The sequence below is a fragment of the Symphalangus syndactylus genome, chromosome 2 (assembly GCF_028878055.3).
Source record: "Symphalangus syndactylus isolate Jambi chromosome 2, NHGRI_mSymSyn1-v2.1_pri, whole genome shotgun sequence".
NCBI classification, from domain to species: domain Eukaryota; kingdom Metazoa; phylum Chordata; class Mammalia; order Primates; family Hylobatidae; genus Symphalangus; species Symphalangus syndactylus.
This window is the reverse complement of record NC_072424.2, coordinates 112,232,917-112,252,260: the sequence shown is the minus strand read 5'-3', so window position 1 is coordinate 112,252,260 and position 19,344 is coordinate 112,232,917. Positions and strand designations below refer to the sequence as shown.

Genomic DNA, 19,344 nt, shown 5'->3' with positions numbered 1-19,344 from the left:
AGGTAGCAGTCCAGATAAGGACTTAGGGATCGATGCACACATATCAAAGAAATGAAAAGAGGGCTTATCGGAAGAGGTTCCTCCCTTGGTTAGTCATTTCTGGTCTATCTGAGAAAACTAATGTACTCCAGAAGGGTGTATCCCTGAAGGCACCACAATGTAGAATAAATTGTGTGGTTAAGTCAGGAGTATTTTCTCAGAAGGGAGTCTCTAGTGATTATAGACCAGGACACAGCCCTATTTAATTATATGCAGTACAAATAATCATTCTAAATACTCTTTTCATATATACATGAAAGAGTATTTCATATGTGCATATATACACATATATATGAAGCCAGGACTAATTAGAGAAAGTATCAGGATTGTGACAGACAAGTTCTTCAGCTTTTGCTAAACAAGATTGAGAGGAAAAACATAATTATCAAAAAGAGCTGAGTTCACCTTTCTTTCTAGAAATTATCTTTCCAATAGCTTTCTCTTGTTCTCATTTTGAGAAAAGAGTTAAAAATAAAAATGGAAATAATGAATTTTGCTTTGTAGAAAGCACACTCTAGCACTTTGCTCACTAGCATCTGGAAAGTCCAGGGCACTCATGCACAAACAAATTACAATGCAAATGCTTATTAATGAAAAATCTACAATATGCATGTTTATAAAAATCGATTACACTTCACACCAATTTCTAAATTACTCCCACAGAATTAAAAAACATTTTAAGTTTCTAATACATAAAAACTCAATTTTACTGCTCCATGGAAGTGACAAAAATTCATTAAACTCCTGAGTCCTGCTGGTTGTCTTGGTGAGGGCCAAAGAGAGTTTAGTAATTACTCACATGTGGAAAAATGGTGTGTATGTGTTTGAAGGAGGTCTCTTTTGGACCCAAACCTTGGCCTGGTTTCCCCAAATTTCATGGACTTCTTGTCTTACTCTAACAAGAGAATTAGCCAGGGTCCTCTTTCCTATTTAGTATAGATACATATATTAATAAAATGTGTCCAGTTGCAAAGAAAATGATGTAGATTAAGGAGCTGGCTTAAGGCATAGCTCTGCTTCCTCTCAGGGTTAAGACACAGCTCCATGGCTGGATCTGGCTGAAAGACCGGTGGAATAAGATTTCCAGACAGTTCTCCCCTTGGACCCAGGCAAATGGTATCCTAGCCTGAGGTGCCTGCTTTAGTTTTAAGAGGAGAGAGACCCATGAAGCCAAAAAGACATGCCCACCTGGAACCAAGGCACCCCCTTCTAGTCCATACTTTGGGTACCTTGAACTCTGAACTTTCTCTCCCAAATACTCAAGCCCTTCCACAGCCTGTGTGGGCTACTCTTCAAGTCACAGCATTACAGCTGTTAACTGCACTCCTAACCTGAGAAAGTCCAAAAGGCAACTCTTTGCAGGCTCCTGCGTTGCAGCTGCAGCGTTCACATACACATCAGTGTGCATGGGGGTCAAGTTGCAGGACTGAGCAGCAGCTAAGAACATAAAAGGGGCAAACTATGAGTTGGAAGGGTGGAGGCCTTCATCTGTACTCTTGCACCGTCTGCAAATGTCAGAGATGGATCTGCTGCCAGGAGACCACATGTGCAAGGGCCTCAGTAACCTCCTAGGCAGAAAACATCTTAAAGGAAGAGGGAATGAAGGGATGATTGTGAGGGCAGCATAGGGTCTACCCCTTAAATTTCTCATTCATAATGATGTGAAACTCAGCCCACTTGAAGCTAAAACTTATTGAATAGCATTTGATTTAACATAAGAAATGTTCACTAGGCCGGGCTTGGTGGCTCACATCTATAATCCCAGAACTTTGGGAGGCCGAGGTGGGCAGATCGCTTGAGGTCAGGAGTTCGAGACCAGCCTGGCCAACGTGGTGCAACCCTGTCTCTACTGAAAAATAAAAAAAAATTAACTGGGTATGGTGGCAGGTGCCTGTAATCCCAGCTACTCAGGAGGCTGAGGCAGGAAAATTGCTTGAACCTGGGAGGCGGAAGTTATAGTGAGCCAGGATCGCACCGCTGCACTCCAGCCTAGGCAACAGAGTGAGACTCCATCAGAAAGAAAGAAAAGGAAAGAAAGAGAGAGAGAGAGAGACAGACAGAAAGAAAGAAAGAAAGAAAGAAAGAAAGAAAGAAAGAAAGAAAGAAAGAAAGAGAAAAAAATGTTCACTAAACTGCCAAAGTTCCCTGGCCTTTTACATATAATTAAATCTTCTGGAGATTGCTCCCTGTGAGATATTGAATATCCAGCTGTTTAAACCTATGATGTGTCCAACCAATACTGCCAGAGAGGACAGATGCCACGCTAAGACTGAGTGCGTCCACTATCAGTGGTCTCCTCAGTGCTTTTCTTGCTAAGCACAAGGATATCTCTCTGCTTGCCTGAAGTTTCACCTGCCATTCTTTGAGCTGAACTGATAGCAGCTGAAACATGGGACCCCAAATTTCAAGCATTGGTTAAGCTGAGAGCAGAGATGTTCTTCTCAAAGGCAGTGTGGAGACAGACATAGGCATGGAGAAAGAAGAGTGCACAACTTCATAAAAGCACTCAGTACCTGAAGGGCACTCAAACAAAACAACAGGAAAATCCCAGAAATGAGACAGGAGGGGCGGAGACAACCAGGCCCCATCCATAGACTTGCCCACCGCAGACCCTGTGAATCTGTATAATTTCGGTTTAGGTTTAGTTGCTTTAATTGGCTGAGAAATGAGGCTCTCTATATGGAAGGAACCACAAACAAGCATTTTTTAGTTCATTAAAATTTTCACCATATTGAAATAGGCTCATTTTTGGTTTCTTTCCTTTTAAAAACGTACGTGGTGTTTGGGAGCTATATCTCAGAGTCATCTATGTGATAACGTCACTTTTATGTTGACAGTCATTTGGTACCAGGAGTATTTTTTGAATAATTTCTTCATTGAGATATAATTCATATACCATAACATTTACCCCTTTAAAGTGTACAATTTAGTCGTTTTTAGTATAGCCACAAAGTTATGCAACTTTCCACACATCTAGTTCTTAAAATGTTTATCATCACCTTAAAAGTCCCATTATTCATTAGCCCTCACTCACCATTCTCCCTCTCCTCTCAGCCACTGGGAACCCGTAATCTACCTTCCATCTCTATGGATTTGCCTGACCTGGACACCTCATACAAATGGAATCATACAATATGTGGCCTTTTGTGTCTGACATTTCACTTAGAATAATGTTTCCAAGGTTTGTTCATTGTTTATAGCATGAATCAGTTCTTCATTCCTTATTATGCTGCATAATATTCCATTGTATGAGTGTATCACGTTTGTTAATCCATTCATCAGCTGACGCACATGTGGGTTGTTTCCACTTTTTGGCTATTATGAATCATGCTGCTATTAATATTCATATGGGTACTTGTGTGGACATACGTTTTTAATTTTCTTGGGTATATATTAAAAAGTGGAATAGCTGGGTCATGAGTGTATTTTTTTTGTATCTTTTAAAATCTTAAAAAGGGGAAGATGATGTTTCAAACGATCATCTGAATGTTGGGTTTCCACCTTCCACCAGGAAGTCATATGGTATGAGTATGATCTCTCCTTCTCTTGGCTAATGAAAAGTTCTACATCCTGTAGAAACCACTGGTTGTTGAAACGAATCTGAACAGATCTTTCTCTCTCTCTCTCTTTTAATTTTCTTTCTTTTTTATTTTTAGCAAATTCTCCCAGATCCTGAAATGTATCTTTTGATAGAAATGACTCTGGTACTTTCCCCAACTTACTTTCTATGGAGCACATTCCTAAAACAGGATTTGTATTTAAATATTCCTCCTTCTAAAAAGTATTAAACAGTAGTAAGTTCTGCAACGTTGACAATGGAAACCTGGCAATGTGCCCTTGTTTGACTATTAAGGAATTGCTTCCAAGTACCACAGGGCCTTGAAGACCAAAATAACACAATTACCTGGAAGGTGAACAATGGCAACTTACCAGGTGTGTTAAACACTTTTTTCCCAAGAAGATCCTTTATTCCTTCTGAATGCACATCAAGAATGAGAGAATACATAAATCACATATTTGTTAATAAGATGTGCATTGCATTTTTGTCCGTGTAAGCAGCTGACTTGATTGTACACCAACTAGTTGAAAATGAAAAATTAAGTCACAGGGGCCACTTAGCATCAAGTCATTTAAAAATAATAATTTCATAATATTTTTGGTAGACTTTTCTCCCCTTAAACTTGTTTGTAGACATAGCTACAGTTTGAAGAAGAGAATGCTTCCTCAAAAATGTGCTACATTGATAAGTTATGCCATAAAGAGGCAGAATCTATTTTTGACTTTTGAATTTGACTATTGTAACTGATATTTCTCACTTTCCATGTGTGTCGTCATAGGTTTTTTCCCTGTAGATTTTTTAATCCTTTCTGGTTTTTCCTTGTTTTTTTCATGTTTGACCTCCTAAGTCCTGAATCACCAATTTCACCACTTGTGATTGTTTTCAAACTAATGTATTTCACACATACGTTTCAGGGATACATCCATCAGGAGAAATATGCAAGTGCCAGTACAAAGTCATCTTTCTAATTTGTTAATGCATGTCTGAAAAATACAGAGAGTGTGAGATGAGCCTAAAAATAACTTGAAACAGAAGGCCGAAAAGCAAGAGGGAGAGAAAATACACATAATAAGTAGTTTGTTGATTCTTTTCCTCATAAACTAACCCACATGTCACTGCCCGCTATGGGGTTTGTCTAGTGCGTGCACTTTCACGCTTACACCAGTGGAGTTCCAGGCCACTGATTCTCAGGATTCATGCTTGTCAGTATTCATGCTTGTCATGCATGCAGCATGTTCATTTCCTGGCAACCCTTCTAAGAGATGGAATATTGTAGCCTCATTCTAATCACAAGTTTCCTCGGAAAAATTCCTTGGATGCTGTGCAAACCACTCAAATTCAATCTTTCAGCAGAGATAACTGAAATGTATGACATCTGCAATTATGATTTGTATTTGTGGTCCTTGTAATTTGTATGAATATCAAGCATCCAACATGTCAGAAAGAGTTTGCTGTGTAAACAAAGGCACCAATGAGGTGTAGTCTTGGGCTGCATACAGAGCTTTGCACACGCCACTCTGCGTAGCAGAGAATAGGGTGACACAGTCTGTGTTTTTCTCAGTTCAGCTAAGCAGACATTAGTAGGCACAGTGAGCTCAAGACATGGAGGGATTATAAGAATAACTTGTTTCTGAGAAGCACAGGAGATAAACTAAAAAAAAAGGTCTATTATAATAGAGCAGTAGATACATAAAAAGCTGCTGTGGTGGTATAACCTGTGCATATACATTATTAGAAAACGAGGAATTTATTATGTGGAAATAATCTGAGAAGATTTCATTACAGGGTTAATTGCTAAGCAGACTACTGTAGGAACTATACAATTTTGTTTGTTGAAGTAAAGAGAGAATGTCTTTTGAACTGTGGATGAAGAGTAAAAGCAGAAGGGTAGAAAGTAGCCGGGCATGGTGGCTTGCACCTGTAGTCCCAGCTACTTGAGAACTAAGGCGGGAAGATCGCTTGAGCCCAGGAGTTTGATTCTGCAGTGAGTTATGATTGCACCTATGCACTCCAGCCTGGAGACAGTCTCCAGTGCAGTCAAGTGCAGTGGTGTGGTCTCGGCTCACTGCAACCTCTGCCTTCTGTGTTCAAGCGACTCTCATGTGTCAGCCTCCTGAGTAGCTGGGACTACAGGTGCACACCACCATGCCCGGCTAGTTTTTGTATTTTTAGTAGAGACGGGGTTTAACCATGTTGGTCAGGCTGGTCTTGAACTCCTGACCTCAGGTGATCTGCCTCCCAAAGTGCTGCGATTACAGGTGTGAGCCACTGCACCTGGCTGAGATCCTGTCACTTAGAGAGAAAAAAAAATGGAAAGTAGAAGGCCCTGGCAATGTAGTTTGAAATTTAAAACTCATCTATCCTACAAGTCTCCTCTAGTTAAAGGAGGTCATGTGACTTAATTCTGGTCAGAAAGTCAGTAGAATCCTGCTAGGTGTCAAAGTGAGACAACTTTGCTATTCCCATGCAGAGGCAGGTGTGGCTGGCCCTGACCTTCCTCGGCTCATTCCTGCCTGGAAGGGCATGGCAATGGGATCTGAAGCTGCAGTGGCTCTTCCAACATGAGGGAAAGGCCAGAGAATCCTGCAATGCTGCTCACAACATCTGGGTTCTCTTTTTGAATGTGAGAAAAAGAACCTTTCTTACTTATAAGTCAATTTTTTTTATTTTTGGAAGCCAACCAAATTCCTAATTGATAGGTGGGTTTTTGGCCAGGAATAAGCTGCTTATATTATAGCTGTATTTGGTAAAAACAAATTTTAAAATAAAAAGTGCACATGATCATAGAATTACTTCATGAGAAAGCCATGCTTTATATCTTTCAAGTGTATTCGCTTGAAGAATCACAATACAATAACTGTATATCTCCATTTCATAATTTGTGGCTAAAAGTAGATTTCCTGATCTTTCAGCCACATTTGGTCCATTAAGCTTCACTATCTCAGACAAGCACATCTAAAACCCTCTGCATGGCTATAAATTTAATGTCAGCTAGGATTTCAAAAGACAGGTACATTTACAGTGTCATTTATTTTCCTTTAGTTTCTCTTCCAACTGCGTGAAGAAACCTATTTCTGCTGGCTGTTTTTTTTCATATTTAGAAGATTATTTTATCCACTCCAAAATCTAAGCTTTTTACAGTGCCTTCTCAAATTTTATGAAATAAAGGTGGTTTACAAATTCATACTCCCTAAGCCCTTCAAGAATTGCTTTCCACCAATTCTAGTAACTATCAACACTGGGCAGGGAGAAGGAGAGCATATCTTGAAGGCTGGCAACTTTTGTCAGAGCAGGCATAGACTATGAAAACCATAAGGAGGCCAGGTGCTCACGCCTATAATCCCAGCACTTTGGGAGGCCAAGGCAGGTGGATCACTTGAGGTCAGGAGTTCGAGACCAGCCTGGTCAACATGGTAAACCCTGTATTTTTAGTCTCTACTAAAAATACAAAAATTAGCTGGGCATGGTGGCAGGTGGCAGGTGCCTGTAATTCTAGCTACTTGGGAGGCTGAGGTAGGAGGATTGCTTGAACCCAGGAGGCAGAGGTTGCAGTGAGCTGAGATCAAGCCACTGCACTCCAGCCTGGGCAACACAGTGAGACTCCATCTAAAAAAAAAGACAGAGAGATAACCAGGGGGAACCATTTGAGCTAATGGATACCATCACTTGTTTGTTCTCAAAAGCTTTGGGGGCACTATTTAAAAATAAAAAGTCTGAGATTCATCTCCAGACATTCTGATCCAATATATCAGGAATAAATGCCAGAAATATGTATTTTTATTTTATTTATTCCTTTATTTAAGACAGGATCTTGCTCTGTCACACAGGCTGGAGAGCAGTGAAGCAATCATGGCTCACTGAAGCCTCGACTTCCCAGGCTCAGGTGATCCTCCCACCTGAGCCTCCCAAGTAGCTGGGAGGGTCCCAAGTAGCTGGGACCACAGGCGCACACCACCATGCCCAGCTAACTTTTTTATTTTTTATAGAGCTGGAATCTCACTATATTGCACAGGCTGGTCTTGAACTCCTACTCAGGAGGCTGAGGCAGGAGAACTGCTTGAACCTGGGAGGCAGAGGTTGCAGTGGGCTCAAGTGATCCTCCTGCCTCAGCCTCCCAAAGTTCTGAGATTATAGGCATGATCCACCATGCCCAGCAAAATACATATTTTTTAATCTTTCTAAATACTCATCCAGGTTTGAGGACCACTTACCTACTCTAGTGCTTCCCCAAATGTGCACACAGCACAGCTAAGGATCTTGTTAAAATGCAGATTCTGTTTCAGTAGACCTCAGGTTGGCCTAACAAGTTCCCAGGTGATGCCCATTCTGACAGTTTCTGAAGCACACTTAGAACAATGAGGATCTAAGCTGCACCCCACCTCTATACTTTTATGATACAGAGAAGAAAACTGAGACTGGGAGAAGTTAAATGAGTAGTCCAGATCATACAGGCATGCAGTGGCAGCATGAGGATTAGAAACCAGGTCTTTCAATTCCCAGTCCAGGCTCCTCTGCGATATTACACTGACTCCAGCAAAGAGCAGCCTGTGAGACCTGCTGGTGTTGATGAGGACTGAAGAACATGAAGCTGCTTTGGTTCACTCTTTTGTTTTATTATGGGCCCTTTGAATAGCTCATGATCTCATTTTCCACCCCTCTTCAACTTCTCTCTCCACCTCATATCTAACCAGTGGTGTGCTGGTAAATGCTTAACTACTGACTTTCTGGAGGAAAAAGAAAAAAAGATCTGATTTGTGATGTTTGCTGACCTCCATGGTATAAATACTCCTACTATGGTTAACATGAAGCTGGAAAAAGATGCACACAAACAACTCTCATGAAGTAGTGGAGGCCAGCTCCTGCACACCATTGCATCGACGTGTGCATTGCATTGCACACATCGCATCGCATTGCACACATTGCATCCTCTGCCCCAGGGCTGAAGCCACAGGTCAGGACATTAGCCGGGTTCCAGCCTGACTGCAACGAGTTGGTGCTTGGCTAGAAGAAATAACACTATTGCTTTTTAAGCAAGCCAACCTCTAGTATAACTGGTAAGATATACTGATTGTGTATGCCTTAGGAATGCTAATACAAAGAAGAGAGGAAAGATCATGGAAACAGCATCTGCTCATAAAATAAATGAAACCTTTAGAGACCAAAAACAAGCAAACAAAAATCAACAGATAAATCCCAAAGTGGACAAGTGTATAGAGAGATGCCTTTACTTAGTCAGAATACAATCAAAGAACACTGGATCAATTTGGAATTCAAGTCAACATTATTGGCTGGTTGCTTCCTGTGTTCGGGACATTTAGCGAGGCTCTTGCACCACAGGTTTTCTTTCCATGGGGTCTTATTGTAATTTTTTTTTCTTCTCCTAGTAGAAACTACTTCTACCAGGAGATTCACTGGGGAAGGTAAGACAAACAGTTTCCTATGCCAGTGCAGAAGTGACTGCATTCCATTTGCCACTGTCCACCAGGTATTAGGTTGGTACAAAGCAATTGTGGTTAATGGGGAAAACTGCAGTTACTTTTACACCAACCAAATAATTTATATTTTTAAAAGAAAAGTTTTGCTATCAAAAGAGATTCATTATAGTCAGCAAATTATACACTTCTAGAAAGAGACTACACACAGTCATGCACAGCAGATGACATTGTACTGAACAATAACTAAAGTCTATACTACAAAAAGTTTACATTGTTTAGACATGTCACACAAAGTAGTGCAAACAACACTATTACTCTTATTTGTTAAAAATGGTTATACATTGCATAGAAGTGTTATTTTCCCATGTAATTAATGAACAATGAAAGTAAAGTACAAGAAAAATAAGAACAATAAATATAGATTTTCAACATGGAGGAAATTCAGGTATCATAAATATTTCTATCAAAAATGGCCTTGTTATACAAAAATTAGCCAAGTGTGGTGGCACACACCTGTAGTTCCAGCTACTTGGGGGCTGAAGTGGGAGGATCACTTGAGCCTAGGAGGTCAAGGCTGCAGTGAGCCATATTTGTGCCACTGCACCCCAATCTGGGTGACAAAATGAGATCCTGTCTCAAAAACAAACAAACAAAAAATGGCCTTGTGTTTCCCTTAGTTTTCTATTCTCACCTGGTCTCTCTCCCTATTAAAAATTCCTTTTACCAATAAGAAACATTCTCCTCACCCACCACCTAAATGTTTTTACCACTCACTAACTCTCTTGGGGAAAGAAAAGAGTAATTCTTTCCCATTATCTAATTTAGTAAATGGTGCCTAGGATCAGAAACCAGGCTGCTGCAATAAGGTGGATTGTTTTTCTCTTGTTATCAATCCCTGTTGTTCACTGTGACCAGCCAAAAAGGTAATGAAAATCCAAAGATAAATTTTGTTTGAACTGCGTTTAGCAAAACTAAGTTAACAGATTTAGAAGCAGATAACCATTATGAAATAATCTTATAAGAGATATAAGAAAACCAAATATGAGGGCCGAGGCGGTGGCTCATGCCTATAATCCCCGCACTTTGGGAGGCCGAGGCAGGCGGGTCACTTGAGGACAGGAGTTCAAAACTAGCCTGGCCAACATGGTGAAATCCTGTCTCTACTAAAAATACAAAAGTTAGCTGGACGTGGTGGCACACGCCTGTAATCCCAGCTACTCAGGAGGCTGAGGCAGGAGAATCACTTGAACCCAGGAGGCGGAGGTTGCAGTGACCCAAAATCATGCCACTGCACTCCAGCCTGAGTGACAGAGCAAAACAAAAAACAAAAACAAAACAAACAAAAAACATAAATGAGTTCAAATATCTTCATATAGGGATATCAAGATACTAAATTGAAAATTCCTTAAAGGTTTGTCTTTAACTTACCTGGTAAGTCCTAGACCAGTGGTCCCCAACCTTTTTGACACCAGGGACCAGTTTCGTGGAAGGCAATTTTTCCACAGATGGGACTAGGTGGGTGGGATGTAGGGGATGATTTCAGGATGAAACTGTTCCACCTCAGATCACGAGGCATTGATTCTTGTGAGGAATGTGCAACCTAGATCCTTCACATGCACAGTTCACAATAGGGTTTGCGCTCCTTTGAGAAGCTAATGCTACCACTGATCTGATAAGAGGCGGAGCTCAGGCTGTAATGCTTGCCCACTGCTCACCTCCTGCTGTGTGGCTTGGTTTCTAATAGGCCAGAGACCGGTACTGGTCAGCGGCCTGGGGATTGAGGACCCCTGTCCTAGATGTTTGATATGGTGCCTACAGAATGCTAGTGTAATTCAAGAGTCGATTTTAAGCAATATTTCTTGGCCACTATAGGCAAGATCCTGAGCAAGGCATTACAACTACATGTAATTCAAGAAATATAAAATAACCTATTCTTTTTTGTTGTTGTTGTTTTTGAGACAGAGTCCAACTCTGTCACCCAGGCCAGAGTGCAATGGCACGATCTCGGCTCACTGCAGCCTCCACCTCCCAGGTTCAAGTGATTCTCCTGCCTCAGGCTCTCAGGTAGCTGGATTTACAGGTGCACGCCACCATGCCTGGCTAATTTTTTGTGTTTTTAGTAGAGACGGGGTTTTGCCATGTTGGCCAGGTTGGTCTCGAACTCCTGGCCTCAAGTGATCCACCTGTCTCGGCTTCAACTTATTCTTTTTGAACACCATAAATATGCCAAGGATTTGTTTTGAGCCATAATCTAACTTTGAATCTAAGGTAGGACGACTCAGTTGGCTTAGAATATAGCTCTAATAAAGTATTGTTCATTTATGCATCCCTGACAGTAAAAAAGTTTGTGAATATCTTGAGCACTAGAGAGATAAATGAGAATGTGTGGGTATAAAATCCAACCTCAAAATGAGAACACAGCCCTGAGCACAGGTCCTGAACAAAAGGCAGAACATCTTTTTGTCAGCCTCACACTTCCTCTAAACCCCAATTTAGAATAGGTTTGGTATGAAGATCAAAATAGATTAACTGTACGGAGAATCTGTTAACCCAAAATAGATTAACTGTATGGAGAATCTGTAAACCCAAAACACCATAAAGGTGTAAAGTGGTATAATTATTATTACTATATGTTTTTACACACCAAAAACCACAGAGTCAGCTTCTGTACAGCTCACAGGGTGAAAAGGTGTGTTTCTTCTTCCAGAAAACATTAAAACTGGTCAATATATGACTTTTTAATCTTCTTATGGTTAATTCAAGTAAATTGTAATTTTCCTCCATGGTAAGGGTTATATTTTCCCCTTTATTTCTGGAAACTTTTTGCTTTTCCTTTCTTCTTTTTCTCTGTCTCTGTATATGTCTCTGTCTTTTTGTTTTTTAAACAAACAGCCTCCTTTCCACAGAAAGCCTAAGGGTCATTATTATTGTTGTTCAACGGGAAAAGTGGCTCCCAAATGTCAGGCTCAATTCTCTGGCTTTCTTCCTCTTCCAATCTTTGTCCCAAGATGCCTCACTGCGTTGTTACTGTTCCAAAGTAAAACCAATCAGTTCTTTAAAAATCTTCTGAATGCCCATAATTTCATGTACTTAGTTTACTATCAGTCACTACATTATACAATTTTAATTTGGTAAATTTAATGTGACAAATTAATTTGACAAATTTAATGTGATGTTCAAAACATCTTGAGCTATGCAATTCAAAATAATAATTTGGATACGCCTTAGTTTACTTTTCCCCATTTTTCTCTAACAGTGTTCAACAATTTCGTATCTGCCAAATCTGAGAAAATTCTTCATAAAATTTCAGAGCTTTTGAGCCTCTTTGAAGTGGCAATATCCACAGGGGACCCGATGAGCTCAGTTAACTTGCTAACTTGACCCTATATCCCTGCGTACCCAGACCTCTCTATTCGTTTCTCCTGGGCGAATCCCACCTCAGCCCCCAACTCTGAGTAGCTCAGACTACAAGCACATGCCACCATGCCCGACTGATTTTTGTATTTTTGCAGAGACAGAGTTTTGCCATTTTGCCCAAGGTGGTCTCAAACTCCTGGGCTCAAGTGATCCAGCCTCAGCCTCCCAAAGTGCTGGGATTACAGGCATGAGCCATTGCACCTGGCCTGTTGGCCAACTCTTAATAGCAATTCTTCTATGCTATGGTGAAATAATTAGAAAAGACTACATCCCTAAATATTTTGGGATGCATTAATCATTGTCTTTAACTAATAAATTAATTGAATGCAAAGAGTCCATTCTAAAATATAGGGGAATTTTATCCTTCAACACAGACTTTCTACAGTAGTATTCAAACAGATTTTGAAGTCTTACATTACAAATTAGAAAGTAGAAACACATTTCTAATCTGATATTAAAACATTTACAGAGGAAATAATTGAAAATGTCTTACCAGATCACTGTAAGAATTGGCAGTACTAGGAAGTCCTCCTGATTTTCATTCCAGAATTATAACGATAAGAAGGTAGATATTTTTAAGAGAACTAAACAGTAAGTTAATCAGCTACAGTATTCTCACTTTTTTCCCAGAAGTTTTTTCTCATTATCTCATTTGCTTTGGGGACCAATAACTTGTCCCCTTTTTGCAAACATGGGCAGAAACAATGAGTACTTTTTCATTTTGTCTCTAATGCTAAACAGTAGCTCCTTGAGGCTAGAACTACAGATCCGTTCTCTCTCTAATCCCCAGTTCCTACCACAGTGACTGGTAATAACTTTCAGTAATTATGTCCACGATGCACATTTCCTTGTTAACTAAATATTTTACTTATTTCGATTGTAACCTGTAACTTTTATAGAATCCTTGCAAGGTGACCAGAAAGCTCTTTTTTGAGGAGCATAATTCTTGTTGGTGCTACTTTTTTACTCATGTCTTTTCCTAGTGATGATATTGTCTCTCTAGCACTCTCTCTCCTCCCCTCAACCCCTCCTTCTCCATCCCTGTTTTTGTAATCTCTTTATCCTAATTATAAGCTACTTAATATAGATAGAAAATAATTTTCACAAAGGCAAAAGTTCCTTAAATGCATTACTTTTTTTCTGAAATTTGCGACAACGGCAGGATTCTTAGTAGAGCTAGCAAGCACCACTTACAGTTCTTAGGCAGAAAACCGAAGCCAAAGGACATCATCTGTCATGGAGAAAGACCCAATAGGGGAGAATATTCCCAAAATTCACATCATCAACAGCAGTATGAAATGAGAGTGATGCTAAGAGTCTGACATATACCAGCATGTAAGGGCCAGTCACACTAGTGGGTGTCAGAGGTTACTTCTTCATTCATAGCTAAAAAGTGGAAGATGATTCATATGTCTTTGCTACTGATGTAAACAAAACATGGTGGGTGGACAGCACCCCCTGAGGGAGATGGAGATGCGGGTGAACGGGTCGATAAGGAAGTCACTCTGCCAGCCTCCTCCTTCTTCCCAAATGTGCACAAACTGCACCTTGTAAGGTGTCCAAGGACAATGACTTATTCCACAGCAGGTGCAAACATTCAAGATTTCAGTGAGTGTCAACCTCAAATAGCTTAGGTGCTGAATCTAAATTCCACAATCTGTCGACCTGACATTGTCCTTTCTTCAGGTGTTTATATGGCCCCGGAAAAAGAAATAGTTCCATTACATAAAAGGAATTACAAAAATAATGCACCCAAACTCCAGAGAGCACTTACAGTCTTGCATCATTTTGCAGTAGTTTCAGTTTCAGATCTGTATAGAATGTTGACCAGGGATAAGGATTAACAAATCTTAAATATGAGCACTTTGGGTCTTTTATTTCCTTAATTTCATTGAAAATAGCTGTGTCATTGACACTTTTTAGGCATATCATTATATGTATGCTCAGAGTTCACTTCCAAGAGAGTAAAATATGGCAAAGGATCATTTTATCTTTTTATTTATACCCAAATTTTGTAGATTTCATATGACAATTGATTTCTACTTTATCTGGTTGTATGATGAGGATGAGTTATTTTTTAAAAACACAACTGTTACTTATAACTTAAACCCAATTTTGGCTTCGTAAGAATTGTCCTTCTTTCAGGCTCATATTTATGCTAACAATTGTCACAACCATAATGGAGGAAAAAAATATTTTAAGGACAAGAATGTTACTTGAGAATAAGTGAACACCCCCTGTGACCTGGCATTTCTTGGAAGAAAGGAAGGTGGTGTGACATGCTCCTCTCATTCTGATGTTCTCTGGAAAGGGCTGTCATTCACAGTTGCCTGGGCAAGGCTGAGCAGGACGCACATTTGGTGACTCAAAACATGCAGGTAAGAGTAACTGGGGTGGAACGATGCATGGCCACCGTTTCAATTATGTTGGGCTATCAAAACTTTCTTAGGCAAAAGATTAAACATGTTTTTCACCAATTGTAATGGTGCTTATTTTTTTTTAAAATGAGCTATTGTTGGTGCCTGTTTCTCAGAAACATAACTTACTGTAAGAATCCACACACAGGCTTAGTCACACAGCCCACCCCTCCTTTGTGCGTTTCAGATGAACAAGGGGCGTGTCTGCAGAGCATTTGCCACTGAGTCATTGCACTCCCCACACAGTGAGTGATGAGCAGTAAGTGACCAGGAAGATGACAGAATCCCATCATTGTTTTGGTATTTAGAAACTAGCAAACAGTGAAATCTTGTTTTAGCTACAAATAAAAACAAAAATATTCCATTCCTTTCTCTTCTTGAGGGTGTGCATAGGTGGAAGTGAATGTACTCTTGTATAAGGACACATATACCTCGTTATTCAAATAGGTATGAGGAAACTCCAGAGAGCTGCGTTCTTAATATCTATGGAGGAATAAGTAGTAGTTGCCAGATAGGGTTATTACCAAGGAAACCTAAGGCTGAAGTACATAAAAATCTGCCCACTGATGACTTTGTTTGACTTTCGGTTTTCTCATTTTAATTACAGGATGCTCTGTAGCCTTACCATCCCTTAGTCTTTTCTCTACAAATATAGTATTCATAGTAATTCACTTAGTTTTCTGTGACGTTGAAATGAAAATTATAGGTATAAAAATTAGGTTTACAAAAATTATTTGGAATTCTTCTGCACTGAGGATTTGTCTACTCTCTCCTATTTGTTCAGTTCTTTAATCATTTATTTTCATCAGTATGGGCATGTGGATATTTATCTTAAACTTTGAGTTATAATCCGACAGCACACTATTGATTGATTGATTGATTGATTGATTTGCTTAAATTGTTTCAGTTTTGGCCATTGGGAACTTTTTCAGCCGTGTGTCTTTTTGACATATTCCCATCACTGTGGGGTTTTTTAAATTTTTTTATTTTTTGCTATCATTTGAGTGCCTCCTTGCCTTCTGGAACTACAAGATGCTGCAGGCTCATCTTAGGTATTCCCTTCCCAATCCTAAAATCAGCCATGTCTCCAAGTAACCATTGGAGAATGGTATTAGAAATCAAGATCGGGGCCGGGTGTAGTGGCTCACGCCTGTAATCCTAACACTTTGGGAGGCTGAGGCAGGCGGATCACCTGAGGTCAGGAGTTCAAGACCAGCCTGGCCAACATGGTGAAACCCTGTCTCTACTAGAAATACAAAAAATTAGCCGGGCGTGGTGGTGGGCGCCTGTAATCCCAGCTACTTGGGAGACTGAGGCAGGGAATCGCTTGAACCCGGGAGGCAGAGGTTGCAGTGAGCCGAGATCATACCACTGCACTGCAGCCTGGGGTACAGAGCGAGACTCCATCTCAAAAAAATAAATAAATAAAAGAAATCAAGATCTTCTTGCTACTGGAATGTTGACAGAACAGGGAAATATATACGTGTGTTCTAATAAGTATATGTACACATATCTATAAGTATTTATATATGTAGTTATTCGTATCTATATTAAGCTAAATGTGAGTGCATACGGTTGTCTCAACTCTAATGCTATACCACATGGATCATTCTAGCCTCTTTCCTGTCTTTGTTTGTCACCTTCCACTCCAGCAGTGAGAAACCTGGCTCCCACCATCCACCATCCACTCATTTATTTGCTCAATACCAGTGCGCATGAATAATGCCCTAAAAATCAAACTATACTCCTGAGATGCAACTTTACTGATGAGAATACAGTGCTTACATACAGTTCATTTTGCCTTTGGTCTTGTAGTCTCCATTCATTTCTAAAGTTCTTTAGGTCAGCAACTTTCCTCTCCACCCCTTCAGGGAAATTATTTTATACCTCTGTAATACACTTATTTTGTCATAGGCTGCACTCCATTCTGGGATCCCCTAATATCCTAAGTGATTTTTCAAAAATTTGTATACATTAGGGTGCACAAAAAGCAATTTTTTGTGCTGTAACGTTCTACTCCCCGCTCAAGGACTCCGGTGTAACTCCCCACCCTGTTAAGTATGGGCTCCACATAGTGAGTTCCTTTCCAAAAAATACAGAATGAAAAGGGTGGGGCGGAGGGTAACTTTACAATGGAGAAAGCTGACAGACATGACCTCAGCCAGGTGATCAAGGTTAACGTCACCAGTGATGTCGTGTTGATAGCAAGTACCCTTGATGTGATGTGGTGAGGATGACACTTTACCTCTGTGATCTCCTCAAAACCCATAACCCCAGTCTAATCATGAGGAAAACACTCTGGAAACCCCAACTGAGAGATATTTTACAAAATACCTGACCAAACTTGCTCAAAACTGTCACCATCATCAAAAATAAGGAAAGTCTGAGAAACTGTCACAATCTAGATGAGCTGAAGGAGACAAGATAACTCAATTTATTTATTTGTTTGTTTATTTATTTATTTATTTTTGAGATGGAGCCTCAATTTATCACCCAGGCTGGAGTGCAGTGGCACAATCTCGGTTCACTGCAACCTCTGCCTCCCAGGTTCCAACAGTTCTCCCACCTCAGCCTCCTGAGTAGCTGCGATCACAGGCGCGCAGCACAATGCTCACGAATTTTTGTATTTTTAGTAGAGAAGGGGTTTCACTATGTTGACCAAGCTGGTCTCGAGTTCCTGACTTCAAGTGATCTGCCTGCTTCAGCCTCCCAGAGTGCTGGGATTACAGGCATGAGCCACCACACCCAGCCAGATAACTCAATGTAATGTGATATCCTGGATAGGCTCCTGGAACAGAAAAGGGACGTGAGGTAAAAACTACGGGTATCTGGCCAGGCGTGGTGGCTCACGCCTGTAATCCCAGCACTTTGGGAGGCCGAGGTGGATGGATCAACTGAGGTCAGGAGTTTGAGACCAGCCTAGCCAACATGGTAAAAAATTTTTAGCCATTTCTACTAACAATACAAAAATTAGCCTGGCATGGTGGTGGGCACCTGCAATCCCAGCTATTTGGGAGGCTAAGGCAGGAGAATCACTTGAACCCGGGAGGCAGAGGTTGCAATGAGCTGAGATCACACCATTGCACTCCAGCCTGGGTGACAGAGTGAGACTCCATCTCAAAAACAAAACAAAAAAACAAAAAAACTATGGGTATCTGAATACAGTATGGACTTTAGTTAATAATGTATTAATATTGGCTCATTGGTTTTGACAAATGTACCATACTCCTGTTAACAATAGAAGAAACTGGGTGTGGTATGCATGATACTTATCTTACTTTTCTGTAAACCTAAAAGTATTATAAAGTTAAAAGTTTATTTTAAAAAATAAAGCAGAAAAAATTAGAGCTGATGCCTTAAGGAGAATGGCATTTGCAAATCTGAGGAAAAAAAGAGACTTAGGAATTTTGCTTCATTTGAGTTATAAAACATATTTTTCCTACTAAGAAATCTTCTGGGGTTTTTTTTTTTAATTTAAAACTGGGGCACTGTCTATGAATCTAGCAAGTAGAAATGACCCAGAGGAGCTCATCTCTAAAGATGCATTTAGATTTTTCTTGCATCAAGAATGAGCTGATGACCCCAAAACCTTATTTTAAATGTTAATGAGCATCTATTTAACTGAAAATTGCTATATTCTGAAATACTGTCGGGGTATCATACTGAGTAATCGGGATATAAGCTCATATCTATTTTTCTGTTGAATTATTCCTTTAAAACACATCAGAGTATGTTACTGGAAGAGAAAAACTGGATTACTCAACCTGATTGTGGCTCAAAACCTACACAGAAGGGTTTTTGTTTTTATTGTGCTAAAGTATGTATAACATACAATTTGCTACTTTAATCATTTTTAAGTGCACAATTCAGTGGCATTAAGTACATTCGCAATGTTGTATAACCATCATCACTATTTTCAAAACTTTTCTATCAGAACAGAAACTCTATCCAGGATATTCAGATTTTGTATAGCCAGTGGTGGACACTGAAGCTGTTTCCACCTTTTGAATATCCTACACAATAGGTTTTCTAAGTGTGTTTTCTTAAAAAGAAGAAGAAAAAAAAAAAGGCTGAGAGCAGTGCCTCATGCCTATGATCCCTGCACTTTGGGAGGCTGAGGCAGGCCGATCACTTGAGCCCACTAGTTTCAGACCAGCCTGGGAAATATAGTGAGACTCTTGTCTCTACAAAAAAAAAAAAATTAATTAACCTAGCATGGTGGTACATGTCTATAGTTCCAGCTACTCAGGAAGCTGAGGTGGGAAGATCACTTGAGCCCAGGAGGCAGAGGTTGCAGTGAACCAAAATTGCCCCACTGTACTCCAGCCTGGGCAATAGAGAGAAAATGTTGAACTTCTCTGGAATGCAAAACCTGGCTTAATTGTTGTTAGCATCAGTGCCTACTGTTTGATGTCAGATGGTAAGTAAATATGCTGGAAATGAATCCATAAATTTTGTGGCTCTAGAGGCCTCAGAC

General features: G+C 40.1%; 1 long non-coding RNA gene across 1 annotated transcript in view; it reads right to left on the bottom strand.

Moving 5' to 3' along the window:
* The window catches only part of LOC134735622 (uncharacterized), a 31,787-nt gene extending 18,000 nt beyond the window's left edge, over positions 1-13,787 (bottom strand). The window contains exon 1 of the long non-coding RNA XR_010118903.1: positions 13,645-13,787. This is a non-coding gene — a long non-coding RNA (uncharacterized lncRNA). The remainder of the gene's footprint in view (positions 1-13,644) is intronic.
* Positions 13,788-19,344: the final 5,557 nt, after the last annotated feature.